Source organism: Nicotiana tabacum, chromosome 14 (genome assembly GCF_000715075.1).
Source record: "Nicotiana tabacum cultivar K326 chromosome 14, ASM71507v2, whole genome shotgun sequence".
NCBI classification, from domain to species: Eukaryota; Viridiplantae; Streptophyta; class Magnoliopsida; order Solanales; family Solanaceae; genus Nicotiana; species Nicotiana tabacum.
Genome location: NC_134093.1, coordinates 32,962,900 through 32,979,027, shown reverse-complemented (window position 1 = coordinate 32,979,027; position 16,128 = coordinate 32,962,900).

Genomic DNA, 16,128 nt, shown 5'->3' with positions numbered 1-16,128 from the left:
TTAAGGATGATGAGATCCAGTTGGAAGAGACTTAGGGTGGTGACATTGCTGGGGACACAGAGATTTCCAAGGAGCCATAGGGAGTCTTCTTCACTCTTTCCCTTCCTTTACTCTTATTTTGTTAAGCATTGGGGACAATGCTTATTTTTATTAAGGGGGTGGAGTTTATTTGATCATAATTTGATGATTCTGAGACAATTGGTTTATAATAACTTGACATTATTTTTCTTCTCTTTCTTTATTCTGTATATATTCTCTCTTCTTCTCTCATTATGTATATATCTTCTCCTTCTCCCCCATTATGTATATTCGTTAGGCTTTCAATAGTTTTTTCTTTGTAGCTTCTTTATGTTTGTTTTATTATTAGTTAGTGTTTAAGTGAGTAGCTTCTTTTTGAATTAATAACTTCTTCTTGATTTAGTAGCTTCTTTTTATGTTTTAGTAGATAATAAGCCTTTGGTTTTCTTAATGCCATGGTTCTTTCCAAAGGTAGTTTTTTGTGTGAACCGGGTGACTCTTCCCGACGATGGATGGCATGACAACCTTCTTAAGGGACTGGGTCTGTTTTTATGTTTAGGTAATAATAGTAGTAGTAATGAATAAAAAAAGACCTAATTAAGTCATGCTCGAAGAGTCAAGCATGCTTCACTTGGTACCAACATACTTAACTACGTGTTTATGGTTAGAAACATGGTTTTTGAAAGAAATAGCTCTAGTTAGTGACTTTGTGACTCTTGTGTTGACTTAGGCAACCATCGAGTGGTTTAATCGAACCATAGTGATTTTCAATCTTGAATGCGGTCGTTGTGGGACCTCGACTCTTTCCTCTTTAACAATCCAGTTGTGTGAGGGGTGAAATGCTTTGTTGTTAGTTCAAGTACCCATGTGAAAGATCTAAAACTTGTCCCGGATGTGTTTCAAGATGAAATCCTAAGTTTTTCTTGGCTTGAGAAGTGATTGTAGGCTTTCCTTGGCCCGTTTGAGTTCTCTATTGCCTACCAATGATTTCATCCCTAGTCAACCACTTCAAGCCTTTCCTATTTGAAAACTATGTTACAAGCCTTTACCCATTCTATGGTGACCCTCTCTTGGCACCTGAGCTTTCCTTGACACTCTTGTGAAACAAATGGCTAAAAACGTAAGTTCGGGGAGAGACGAGGAAATTGAAAAAGGGTATCAAGACACAAAAAAATGATGATGAGAAGAAAAGGTAAAGAAAATAAAAGAACAAAAAGATAATTGCAACAAAAATGAATAGGTAGAAGAGTTGAAGGGATTCAAAGAAAGGAAATGATGCCAAACATGGAGAAATATGAGTGTAATGATCAAGAAAGAGTGATGTAAAGTCTCTCTAGTCTCCCAAGGAAAAGAAAATGCCTCAAAGAATTGGCAAGGTGTGAGCCGAGAATAAAAAGATGGAGTGCTTAAGGAAAGGTGTAACCACTCAACCATATTGTATCCAACCCTAACCCAAAAGCCTTCATTATATCCCAAAAGAAGTCCTACATGATTTGAAGCCGAGTAAGCTTACATTAGTGGCGATCTACATGAGGGGCAAGCCTATGGTACTTGAAGCCGTACTTGCGACATTCTCTTGAGAGAGATGAGTGAACCTTTCATAAATCTTTAGACTGAGTGCTAAAATCCTTAAGTGAGCTAGGAAAACGGAGAGTAGAGGAGGAGGAGGAGTTTGGGATCCACAATGACCTACATGAGAGAGCGAGCTTCCTTGATGAGTAAAGTCAACTCTTGTTGCTCAAGTGTCACACTAGAACTATATGTACATAAATGTTTAACTTGTCCCTTGTTGATAATACATAAGTGGTGTGGATAATTGTTGGTCCCAACTGATGTGTGAAAGGCTCACCTTTGACTGGCTTAAATGACCCTTAACTTGTGGAGGTGGGAACTATTTTATTTGTTTGTGGACAAGCAAAGACTTAAGTTTGGGGGAGTTAATAAGAGGGAATTTTGACTACTTATTAGTGCCTTTTAGATTTTATTTTAGTCTAAAAGCATCGAATTGCGTTCCCGAAACTAATGAAATGTGCAAAATTACAAAAATATTGGAAATTGGACTCCCGAATAGAAATCCAGCTCAAAGAGAAGTACTCCAAGCACAAGGCAACAAAAGGGCACAGAAGCATACAAAGTGAGGTCAGTAGAAGCATTTCTACTGCCGTAGAAGAAGTTGCGTTCCGCAGAATTCCATCAGCGGCCACAACCAAAGAAGGAAAACCCAGCAGACTTTCATGCAAATTGCGGACCAAACAGCCAAGTCCAGAGCTTCATTGAGTTGCGGTCCGCATAAGATTTCTGCGGCCGCAGAAGATTATCTTGTGACCGCAATCATACTATTGTGGACCGCAGAAGAGGGCCTTGTGGCCATAGTGCTAAATCTACGGACTGCATAAATATTGTCTTGTAGCCGCAACTCAGAATTGTGCTGCCGCAGAATAACAGCTCCTGCTAGATAAAAAATTTTGCGGACCACACATGGAATTATGCGGCCGCAGAACCTGTCGAAGGGTATTTTTGTCCGAAATTTTTAGCTTTTTATAAATAGACGAGTTTCACAAAATTAGGTCGAGTTTTGACATCAGCAAGTACTGTAGCCGTTTTTCTTTGCCTCTTTTGGAAGTTTTCTATACTTTGGTGTATTTTACTATAGATTTTATCGTTTTAACTTTACATTATGAGTTTAATTAGTATTCCTTCTTCTCTTTCTTCAATTTCAAGCATGAGTAGCTAGATCTTTACTAGGGTTGTGACCCAAACCTAGTGTGTTCACCTTATGGTTAATTAAATTAGTGGTTGGGTATTTATTATTTAGCCTAGTTCATGCTTTAATTTGTAGAATTAATGGTTGCAAACATTAGTCCATGCCTATTTGACTTAGTCTCTACTTGAGAAAGATAGACTTAGTCTAGGAAAACTTGGCTAACAAGGAATTGGGTCAATCGAGAGATTGATTAACCCAATTAAAAGATTCAACCTAGAGATAGTAATAATCCGACTTGAGCTTTTATCAATTGTATTGTGTGATACCCATTTGGTCTTGAGAAAGCCAAATTGGGCAAAATCATTCTCTTACCGAGAGGTATTGAGTGGGTAATTGAGAGTTTATAGCTATATTACACCCCGATCATCAAAATAAGCATTAAGGTTTTTATCCCATTAGGCAAACACCTAGGTAATGGTCACATCCCTAGCCTTTTTACCAATTTGAAAAACATCAAAAACAATCATCCTAGTCTTATTTCTTTATTCTCCAAACTTTAGTGTAAAGATTAGAATTATAAACAAAACCTTTTTTGTGGAAGTGCAAATTAAGATAATTCAATTTCAGGCATTAGAATATATACCCCTAACTCCCATCTAGCTCCCTGTGGATTCGACCCCGACTCTTCGTTGGGTTACTATTTCATACCTTGTTTAGAGGTGTGCATTTGGACGTGATCACTCACGCATGATCCATGTGGACGATGACTTTTGCACCCTTTAAGTACGGGCGAAACTTATCAATTGCAAACACAATGGCAATGAGCTCTTTCTCCGTAACAGTATAGTTGACTTAGGCACTATTCATGGTCTTACTAGCATAGTAGACCGGATGTAAATTTTTGTTGATGTGTTGCCCCAAAACAGCCCCAACCTTTGCATCACTTGCATCACACATGAGTTCAAAAGCGACACTGCAGTTTGGAGCGGTGATGATGGGAGTAGTTGTCAACTTGAACTTCAATAATTCAAAAGCCCTCATGCAATAATCATTGAAGTTGAACTTAGCATCATTCTCAAGAAGCGTGTACAGCAGGTTCACCACCTTAGAGAAATCTTTGATGAAACGCCAGTAAAACCCCGTGTGGCCTAAGAAACTCCGCACACCCTTTACCGAAGTTGGAGGTGGAAGTTTACAAATCACCTCAATTTTTGCTTTGTCAACTTCAATTCCCTTCTTTGAGATTTTGTGGCCAAGGACAATGCCTCCCTCGATCATGAAATGGCAATTCTCCCAATTAAGCACCAGAAGCACCAGATTTGTTTCTTCACATCTAGCCAACACTTTATCCAAATTTGCAAGACAATCATCAAAAGTATCTCTAACCACCGAGAAGGCATCCATGAAAACTTCAAGGTAGTCCTCCACCATGTTCGTGAAGATAGCCACCATACATATTTGAAAAGTCATTGGTGCATTGCACAACCAAATGGCATCCACTTGAAGGCGAAAGTACCATAGGGACATGTAAAGGTTGTTTTCTCTTGATCTTCCGGGACAATAAGAATTTGGTTGTAGCCCAAAATACCCATCAAGAAAGAAATAGAAAGCACGGCTGGCCAATCTATCGAGCATTTGATCTAAGAAAGGAAGTGGAAAGTGATACTTCCTTGTGACTTTGTTGAGCTTGCGATAGTCCATACACACCCTCCATCCGGTCATCATTCTTGTAGGAATCAATTCTTTCTTTTTATTGGTGACCACCGTCATATCCCTCTTTCTTTGGGACACATTGAACCGGAGAAGTCCACTAACTATCGGAGATGGGGTACACCACCCCGACATCCAACCACTTGATAATCTCCTTCTTGAAAACTTCTTTGTGGTATATTATGCGACCGCAGAACAGGCCTGCGGACCCCATAACGGTCGCAGACTGAAGCAGTGTTGCCCAGTTCCGGAGAGCCTTTTCGCAACCCATTATGCGGACTGCATATTGATTGTACGGTACGGTCTGCGATCGCATACCCGGTTTCGGCAAGTTTAAGTTTTGGCAATTTTACCCGATCCCATTTTTATAAAAAGGCATTGGGGGTCATTTTTAAGGGCTTCATCTAATATTTTTAGAGAGAGGTGAGAGTCTCTTTGAGAGAGAAAGAGAAGGCCTAGCCATTTGTTCATCAATTCTTGCTCAAGGCTTGAAGATTTCACAGGGATCTTGCTAGGGCTTCAAAGAGGTAAGAATTCCTTTCCTCAACTCTTCAATTTCGAGTTTGGGGTAAAAGATGGGTGATTGGAAGTATGATTCTTGGGTGCGAAAGTATTATGTATACGTGCATGTACCAATAAGGTTGGTGGAAAGATTGTTGAGCTCAAATAAGTAAAGATAGGATTATGGAATGAATGAAATCTTGTAGAAGAACCTTATAGTAAAATTTGCACACCTAGTGTTTGATAAAATGCTCAAATGAGCTGAAACCATGAATATCTTCCTAATTCGTGTTCAATTTTGTTATGTCTCAAAATAGATTGGGATTGCTAGGATTTTCGGAATGTTGTAGTAATTTACGGAAAGCTCAAATCGAGGTATGTTGGCTAAACTCCTCACCTAGAATTAAATCCCACGGTATTCATGTAATTTATTTAAGTCCCGAGTTGTTCATTATAAAGTTGGCTATTCCAAATAAGTTTATGTTGAAAGATATATGTTCAATAAGTATACCAAATACTTTTATCATGTTATGTTATCATTTGAGAATGAGTTCAAAGTATGGGATGTGCATTAAAGATCTTTCGACTTCAAGTCAAGTTCAAACGAAGGCTATTATGCCAAATTTTGTAAAAAATCTCTATGTGTCTAAGATTCTTAATTTCTCACATGTGTACTAGAAACCTTGATTGGTAATGCTTTGTTGTTGATGATGATGATGATTTTTGAAAGTGAAAAAAAGTGAGCATGAAATACTAAATACGGTCGACGCGCCTAGAATGATTTTATAATTATGGCTACTAGTGCCAATGAAAAGATTTGAAAGAAATATGAAATGAGACTGTTGGTATAAAAAGAATTATGTCTTGAATGAGACGGCCTAGCCGATTGGGTCATGATCGAACGCTATGGCGCACACATGATGGTGATTGTGCTGGAAATTATAATTAAAATTGTGATTGTGATTGATGTCTCCGATGAGACGTCCTAGCCGATCGGGTCGTGATCGGACCCCGTGCTAAAAGTACGGTGGTATTGGTATTGTGAAAGGTGGCATATTGGTACTAAAAATCTCCCAACCTAAGATATGGAAATTAATTTGAACACTGTCTTGATCCTAATTTGAGGTTTGATGTTGTTTGAGGCTTCCACTGATATTATAATTGTTCTTGCTTGTATTATTAATTGTTCTATTGATAGGGTGTTTTGTCATTCATACTAGTACTATTCCATATGTACTAACGTCCATTTTGTCGGAGGCACTGCATCTTCAATAGATGCAGGTGGTTCCACAACAGAAGACATTGATCAGTGATAGTGGTACACCCTCTTCCCTGCTGACTTGGTGAGCCCTACTTCATTTCGGGGTCATGTATCTTTTGTTTCTTGTGTATTGTGTTTGAGGTATAGCCGGGGCCTTATTGTCGACACTATCATAGAACTCTTCTGTATCTATTAGAGTCTCCGTAGACATAGTATGGGTTGTATATTAGTGTTGGAGAAGTCAAATAAGTTATGTTGTGTTTGAATTACTTGTTCCACTTTAGACCATGAAAATGTGTGTAATTTGAGACTTTAAAATGAAGTAACTAATGGTGTAGGAATTAGTGTTGTTCATTAACACTCTCGGTGTTAATTAATGAAGTTTATATTCTCTTTATTCATAAGTGAGTTTGGGTAGAAAGTATCTAACATGCTTGCTTGACCGGGTTCACTCGGTTGAGTGTCGGTCGCGCTCCCCGAGTTCGGGCCGTGAAGTATTGTCCTATTTTCAAGATCCAAAAATAATTTTCGGGGTGCATAGTTGTACGACCCCATTCCTTGCAAAGAGTTCACACATTCCATGAAGCCATCCATCTCATCATAATCAAAGTTGAGCGAGACGGCCTCTAACATATCACCAACATTGATTGTAACACTTGTGTCATCAATAATAACATCGGTCACCAAGTATACAAACTAGCACATCTCATTGCTATTTGGTTGCCGCATGGACTTGCACATATGGAATATAAATTTTTGGATCACCAACCTGGAATGTAAGCTCTCCAGCTTCAACATCACAAAGAGTCTTCCCCGTAGCAAGGAAAGGTCTCCCAAGAATAATCGGCACTTCATAATCAACCTCACAATCTAGAATAACAAAATCTACCGGAAGAATGAATTTATCAACATGAATAAAGACATCTCCAATCACTCCCAAAGGCCTCTTCATAATACGATCGGCCATTTGCAATTTCATAGAGGTGGGTCTTGGTTGCCCAACCCCCAAAGTTTTGAAAACCAAATAGGGCATCAAATTGATACTCACCCCAAGATCACAAAGAGCTTTAGCAAACTCGGCACTTCCAATTGTACAAGGAATCGTGAAATCACCGGGATCCTCTAACTTAGGAGCCATTGAATGCACAATTGCACTCACTTAATGAGTGACTTTAATAGTTTCAAAATTAATTGACCGCTTCTTTGTCACGAGATCCTTCATAAACTTGGCATAACTGGCATTTGTTCCAAATCTTCAACTAATGGCACATTGATTGAGAGACTCTTCATCATTTGAATGAACTTCTTGAATTGATTCTCACCATTTTTCTTGGCAAGTCTTTTAGGGTATGGATATGGAGGCTTAGGCAATAGTGCCTTAGCCTTTTGCACTATCGGCTCTGATATGTCAATAATGTGATCCCTAGATGGGTTTACCTCATCTTGAGTCTCTTCCACATTATCATCAATATCAATCCAAACTTTATCATTAGGTTGCACCATATTGGTCGGGATCTCTTCTTCTTATACCACTTGCTCATCATCCACAAGTTGCCTTTGACTTGAGGTGGGTGCATTCCCGCCTCTACCACTTCTTGTAGTAACGGATATGGCATGCCCCGTATTGTTTTCACCCTTTAGGTTTACTACCGTGTCACTTGGTAGTGCCTCCTTAGGACGAGAATTTAGAGCTTGAGAGATTTGCCCCATTTGATATTCTAGGTTGCGGATTGATGTGTTGTGTGAGGCAAGTTGAGCATCCGAATCAGCATTCTTTTCCATCATTTGTTTGAACATATTTTCAATATGCCCCATCTCGTTATTTGAAGAACCTGAACCATGGGAAGGATAAGGAGGTGGGTTGCTCGGTTGTTGATATATCGGGGGCCTTTGAAAACCTAACCCACGGTTGCCTTGATTGTTGTTCCATCCGCCTTTATAGTTACCCCCTCCCCAATTTCCTTGATTATTTCCACTCCAATTTCCTTGATTGTTGTTTCCACTCCAATTGCCTTGATTGTCAGAATTCCAATTACCTTGATTGTTTTGAGGTCGACATTGTTGTTGGTTTGGGCCTTGAAAGTTGTTTCTTTGCCCTTAAAAGTTGTTCATATATTGCACTTCCTCCTCTTGTTCATTATAGAAAGCATCTTGCTCAAAACCACTATCTTCTTGCACATAATTCTCCACTCGATTTTGAACTTGTGGACCCTTGGTCCTCCTATTATTCATCATCATGTTCACTCCCTCAATGGCATTGACATGCTTGGGATTTTGCACTTGATTTAGTTGGGTCTTTGCTAGTTGCGTCATGGTGGTTGTCAACTTGGCAATGGCTTGCCCTTGGTCTTGCAACTCTTTGTGAAGGCGGATCATGTTTGGGTCACCTTGTGGAACATTGGCCCGGGATTGCCAAGCCGATGAGGTTTCCATCATCTTATCCAAAATCTCACACGCCTCCGCATAAGGCGTAGTCATGAAGTTCCCACCGGCAAGTTGATTCACTGCACATTGGTTGGTTATGTTAATCCTACGATAGAAAGTTTGTTGAATCATGTTCTCTGTCATATCGTTGTTGGGATATTCTTTAACCATTGTTCTATAACGTTCCCGTATCTCGTGTAGTGGTTCATTCGGCTCTTATTTGAATGCCAAAATCTCATCTTAAAGTGTAGACATGTGTCCCGGAGAGAAGAACTTAGAAATAAACTTTTCTGCCAACTCATCCCAAGTATGAATGGAATGGTTCGGCAAACGTTCCAACCAATCTAAAGCTTTCCCCCGTAGAGAGAAGGGAAAAAGCCTTAGCCTCAATGCATCCTCCGAGACATTTGTTTGCTTGCTCCCATAACAAGTATCCACAAACCCCTTCAAATGTTTGTACGCATTTTGAGTTGGAGCACCGCTGAAGAAACCTCATTGCTCAAGCAAAGTGAGCATCACATTGGTGATTTGAAAGTTGCCCGCCCTTGTACGGGGAGGGAATATTGCACTTGCATATCCTTCATTGGGTGATATCCGGTGTGGAGCTGCTCGTGGTGGAGGTGGGGGTGGAGCGGAGACATTATCATGAGGCACTCGGCCTCTTTTATTGGCTTGAGATTCAAAAGGAACCTCATCAACTTGCTCATCATCGACGTCCACATCCCCTAAAGGCAAATTTCTGAGCTCGTTGTTTGCCATGGTTGTACCTATGACTTCTCACATAAGTTAGTAACAGGGAAGAAAAAGAAGATATTCCAAAAATACACCCAAATATATAGCTAACACCGTTTAACTCCTCAGCAACGGTGTCAAAAATTGATGACGTCCACAACACACCTCAATAAGAGATATGATACGGTCGTATACAATAATAATTACCCAACTATGAGTCGGGGTCGAATCCACTGGGATTTATAAGGGGTGTCATGAGTATATATTTGAAGCAAGTGAATGGACTACCTAAATTACACTTCCACAAAAAAGTTTTGTTTTCTACTTCTACTGTTACTCTAATGAATGCAAGCTAAAGAGAATAGATTAGAGATAAATGTTTTGAGTTTTTTCCAAATGGGTTTAAGGCCTAGGGCTATGACCATAACCTAGGTGTTTGCCTAATGGGATAAAAACGTTAGTGTTTGTTTTGTTGATTGGGATGTATTATAGCTCTCAACTCTATATTACCCACTCAATACCTCTCGGTTAGAGAATGATTTTACCCAATTTGCCTTTCTCAAGTCCAAATGGATATCAACCAAAACAGTTGATAAGAGATTAAGTCGGGTTCTTACTATCTCTAGTTTGAACCCTTTAATTAGGTTAATCACTCTCTCAATTAACCCAATTCCTTGTTAGCTAAGTTTTTCTAGACTAGGTCCATATTTCTCAAGTAGAGACTAAGTCAAATAGGCATGAATCAATATTTGCAACCATTAATTCTAAAATTGATGCATGAACTAAGCTAAATAATCAACACCCAATCATAAACAAGCACTAAATTAATTACCCATAAGGTTTACACACTAGGGTTGGGTCACAACCCTAGTAACAATCTAACTACTCATAATGGAATTTGCAGAAAATAAAGAAGAAAAGATAATTAAACTCATAATGGAAGATTAAAATGATAAAATCTAATGTTAAAATACTCAAATAAGCTAAAACTTCCTAAAATAGCTAAAATAAACGACTACAACAGCTTTGTATGTTCAAAACTTGACCTAATTTTGTGAAACTTATCTATTTATACATGGCCAAAAGTTATGGACAAAAATGCCCCTCGGGAGGTTCTGCGGCCGCACAATTCCATGTGCGGTCCACATATTTCTTCAATTGGTAGGAAGGAGGTTTCTACGGCCGCACATTTCTAGACTGCGGCCGCACAATTCTTGTGCAGTCCGCACTTCACAAAGGCTTCAGGACTTGATTTTCTTTCATATTCTCTGAACTTTGCATCTTTGTCAGTAAAAGCCTGGTTCTGTGATCGCATAATTCATGTGCGGTCCGCACATTGCTGAAAGTTCTGTTGAATTTTGCTTCTTGGTTTGCGGCCGCAGATGGAATTCTGCAGTCCGCAATTTATACTACGGGCCGCACATTTGTGCTTCTGCGCCCTTTATTGACTTGTGCCTCCTTTTTTAGTCGGATTTTATCTCGATAGACCAAACTTCCAGCATTCCTGTAATTTGCACAATTTCATTAGTTTCGGGAACACAATTCAATACTTTCAGACTAAAATATAAGTTAAAAGGTGTTAATAAGCAGTCAAAATCCTCACTTATCAATATACCAGTGGTGCGTAGCGTTGGCACTTATCGTATTTTTGCACAAAAGCTTTGGCATCTTGTTCCATTCGGGGCCAATAATATCCTACCCTTACCAGTTTTAGCACTAAGGAATCTGCGCCTGAATGATTTCCACATATCCCTTCGTGGACTTCTCAAATAACATAATTAGATTCGGACGCTCCCAAGCATCGGGCCAGCGGGCCTTGGAAAGATTTCGTGTACAATTGGCCTCCTTTGAAGCTATATCGTGTTGCTTTAGCGCGCAGCACCCAGGACGCCTTGGAGTCTTCGGGAATCTTCCCCTGCTCGAGATAATCAATAATCTTATTCCTCCAGTCCCAAACCACATTAGTCGTATTTACGTCATAGTAGCTATCTACGTCCAGGACCGAGTGCATGAGTTGTACCAGTCCCGGAATCGATCCCTTCATTTCTGTTGATGAACCGAGGTTACCTAATGCATCTGTTTCTGCATTTTTTTTCCCTCAGGATGTGAGTAATTGTCCACTCCCGAAATCGAGCCAGCAGATCCTGGACCTTCACTACGTATTGTTACATGTGTTCCTCTTTGGTTACGAAGATCCCATAGACCTGATTTACCACCAACTAGGAGTCGCATTTGATTTCTATGGCCTCAGAATCTAGTCCCTGAGCTAGTTCGAGTCCTGCAATCAAAGCTTTATACTCTGCTGTGTTGTTAGTTAAATGGACCATTCTGATGGCCTGCCTTAGTGTTTCTCCCGAAGGCGTGGTTAATATTATGCCAAGACCAGACCCCTTTACGTTTGAAGCTCCATCCGTAAATAAGGTCCAAACTCCCGATGTTGATTCTGACACCATTACTGCTTCTTTGGTTGCTAGTAGCAGCAGTTTCGGACTGAAATCGGTCACAAAGTCGGCCAAAACTTGTGACTTAATCGCAGTCCTCGGTTTATATTCTATGTCGAATTCACTACTCATTTCGACGGCCCATTTGGCCAATCTACCCGAGAGATCAAGTTTGTGGAGGATGTTCCGTAGGGGAATGGTGGTCACCATAGCTATCGGGTGACATTGGAAGTAAGGCCTCAGCTTCTGCGTGGTGACTATGAGAGCTAAAGCCAGCTTTTCCAAATGCGGGTAGCGAGTTTCTGCTCCCGTTAAAATTTTACTAACGTAATAAATGGGAGATTGCGTACCTTCATCCTCATGAACTAAAATGGCGCTTACCGCTACCTCTGAGACTATGAGGTAAACTAACAGTTTCACCTTCCTTCGGTTTAAATAGTAATAGAGGGCTTGACAATTACCTTTTCAAATCTCTCACAACATGCTGGCATTCCGGGGTCCATTCTAAGTTGTTTTTCTTTTTGAGCAACATGAAGAAACGATGGCATTTCTTTGATGGCCGGGAAATAAACCTGCTCAAAGTGGTCAATCTCTTTGTGAGCCTTTGAACTTCTTTTACACTTGATAGCTTGTTCGAGATGTCTTCGATTGCTTTGATCTTATCGAGGTTTACCTCAATCCCCCTTTGTGATACCATAAATCCTAAGAACTTGCCGGAGCTGACCCCAAACGCGTACTTCTCGAGATTAAGCTTCATGTTATGCTTCCTTAGGATGTCAAACGTTTCTTGCAAATGCTTAAGATGATCTCCTGCATTCAAAGTCTTAACAAGCATATTGTTTATTTAAACTTCCATAGTTTTCCCTATTTGATTTTCAAACATCTTGTTTACGAGTCGTTGATAAGTGGCTCCGACGTTCTTTAGCCCGAAGGGCAAAATATTATAGCAATATGTGCCAAAATTCGTTATAAACGAAGTCTTTTCCTGATCCTCCGAGTTCATCTTAATTTGGTTGTACCCAGAATAAGCATCGAGGAAACTCATTAACTCATGCTCGGTCGGTCGTCGCATCAATCATTTGATCGATGTTTGGCAGTAGGAACGAGTCTTTTAGGCATGCCTTACTCAAGTCCTTATAATCTACACACATGCGAAATTTATTGTTCTTCTTAGGAACTACTACTACATTAGCAAGCCAGTCTGGATACTTTACCTCTCGAATCGAACCGATATTAAGTAGGCGAGTTACCTCTTCTTTGACGAATTTATTCCTGGCCTCCGCAATAGGGCGTTTCTTTTGTCTTACTGGAGGGATGTTGGGATCCAAGCTTAGCTTGTGTATGGCCACTTCCGTTGGGATACCTGTCATGTCCGCATGTGACCACGCAAAACAATCGGCATTATGTTAAGAAATTCAATAAATCCAAACCTGAGCTCGGGGTGCAGTCTTGTCCCCAAGTGGAACCTCCTTTCTAAGAACTTTTCAAACAATGCAACCTGCTCGAGCTCCTCCGTTGTGGATTTTGTTGCATCCGTCTCTTCTGGTACCTGAAAATATCTCGGCACCTGATAAGATTTCGATGCTTCTTCCGCCTGGCTAACTTCACTCGATTCGGGAGCAGGCGGTGGTTCCTGTAATTGCTATGCCGTATTCTCCTTCCCTTTACTACTTGCCGCCCGTTAATCGCCTCTAATCTGTTTGATTCCTTTGTGTATTAGGAATTTCAGAAACTAATGATACATTGATGGTACGACTCTCATATCGTGCAACCGCGGTCTTTCCAGAATAATATTGTATCACATATCACCGTCCACCACTTCAAAAAGAGTCGTCTTCATCACTCATTTGGTGTTCGTGGGTAGCAGGATATCTCCTCGGGTTGTCATGCTTGTGAGGTTGAATCCTACGAGGAGTTTTGTGGCTGGAATGATGCTTCTGGTGAGTTTGGCTTGCTCCAATACCCACAATTGTATGATATTGGCTGAACTTCATGGATCCACTAAAACACGTTTGATTTTAAAATCTATTACATTTAAAGAAATTACTAATGCGTCGTTGTGCAGTAGCAACAGTCCGTCTACGTCCTCCTCCGTGAAAGTGATATCATCTTCAGCGACTTCTCGAAGTCTTTTGATGTCTTATTGGTATATTCATCTTTTTTGCTGCCGAGAAGGTGACCTCATTGATCTCGTTCCCCCAGAAGATCATGTTGATCATCTGGCGTGGGGGATCTTCTCCTGCTTTTGAGAGCTCCGCGTTATCACGGTTGCGCCCGTATTTGTTCTTGTCCCGGTCACTTAAGAATTCTCTGAGATGCCTATTTTTCAGCAGTGTTACCACCTCTTCACGCAGATGTCGGTAGTCCCCAGTCCGGTGGCCATTTGTCCCGTGGTATTCGCACTATAAATTGGGATCCCTCTGGCTGGGATCGTACCTCATCGGCTTCAGGAACCGCGCTTCTTTAATATTCCTCATAGCCGATACCAACTCTACTATATAGACGTTGAAGTTTTATTCTGATAGCCTGGGGTAGGAAGGATCCCGTGTACCTGATGTTTCTTTGTCCTGCAATGATCTGTTATTCCGGCCGCGATCAATTCTTCTATTGGTAACGAACATGTCTGTCGATCGAAAACCTCTACCGCATCCTTCGGCCCGTTCGTAGGTCAAAAACCGACCCCTCGAAGATAGCCTGTCTGCGTCGAAATCGTCTTTTAACTTTTCTTTATTCTTCTCCCGTCCCTTTGCCGACCACAGGAAGCCAATCTGGTCATCTCCAGTCCTTATTTTAGACTCGTACCGGTTGTGGACATCCGCTCAAGTCGTCGCGTGGAACTCAAGCAAACTTTCCTTCAATTTCTGAGATGTGTCTAAACTTCTCGGATTCAGACCCTTGGTGAATGCTTCAGGCGCCCATTCATATAGAACAACCGAGAGAAGCATCCTCTCCTTTTGGAACCGGGTGACGAATTTCCGCATCAACTCGGACTCCCCTTGTGCAATTCTGAATATGTCGGTCTTTGGGGCCTGCACCTTTCTGGCCCCGGCATAGGCCTTAATAAAAGAGTCTGCGAGCAACTCAAAGGAATCTATGGAATGCTTGGGTAACAGCGAATACTAAGTCAAGGCTCCCCTCGTGAGAGTCTCTCCAAATTTCTTCAGCAAAATAGATTCAATCTCGTGGGGAGCTAAATCGTTCCCCTTCACTGTCGTTGTATAGGTGGTAGTATGCTCTTGAGGGTCTGAAGTTCTATCATACTTTGGCACGTCGGGCATTTTAAACCGCTTCAGAATTAATTCTGGTGTCGTGCTTGGTTTGTACGACAACTGAGTATACTTCTTTGAGTCTGGTCCTTTCAGCACCGGTGGTGCACCCGGGATTTGGTCCATGCGGGCGTTCACTTCCCTCATAAACCGTAAGAGTTCGCTCTTGAAGGGATCGTTCTCGTTATTGGGGCTGGATCCGCTCCCCCCAGCCCCATCGGAGCCAACCTCGCCCATCGGAGTGTTGTTTTCGACCCTCTGCGTTGTTTGATTCGCGGGAGTACCGGGAGGAACTGGACCTCGTCCATTCGTGTTATTGGAAGCCCCCGACAATGCATGTTTCAACTCCGTCATAATCTTATCCTGCCATATAAGATGGCCTAGAATGACCGTTTGTTGCTCTTGCGAGACCCTTACCGCTTCAACGACATGCTCCTCTTCCGCATCATCGGGAGTCGCCTCACGAACATCTTGTGGGTACCGCCTGTCGTGGACCGACGTAGCATCCTTCCCCTCATTGTGGGTGTCACTAACTGAATCCTCGTGATGAGGCTGGTCCCCTTGGGCCTCAAGATTGTGTGTGTTGTTAACACCATTATCTGCCTTTTTGTGATTTTTTGCTAAGATAAATGATCAAAACACGTTAGTAAAAAATGCAAGGATCAACTTAATTACACCGATGTCTAGGCCCCACAGTGGGCACCAAACTATTTACCCATAAAACGGTACAATTGAATTTATACGTGATTTCTAGACAAGTGAATTAATTCGATCCTGAAATAATGAAATAATTGAAGAAATATGTAATACTTAGCCTTGATGTGAAGATGAAATAGCATAAGTAGTAATTCCGGGCGCAGGGATTCCGGACACAACAATAATGAAATCAAGGAGTAAGAAGATAAAATTATATTAAGCTTTGAATTGATTATAGCATAAGTTTGCCAGCAAATTCGTGTCCTTTACAATGATAATAGAGCTCATTATTTATAGTTGCACCTAGGAAACAAGGTCCTAGGATCATGCCCTTCTTTAATGTCAATTATGAGGGTCATTGAAGAATGTGCAACG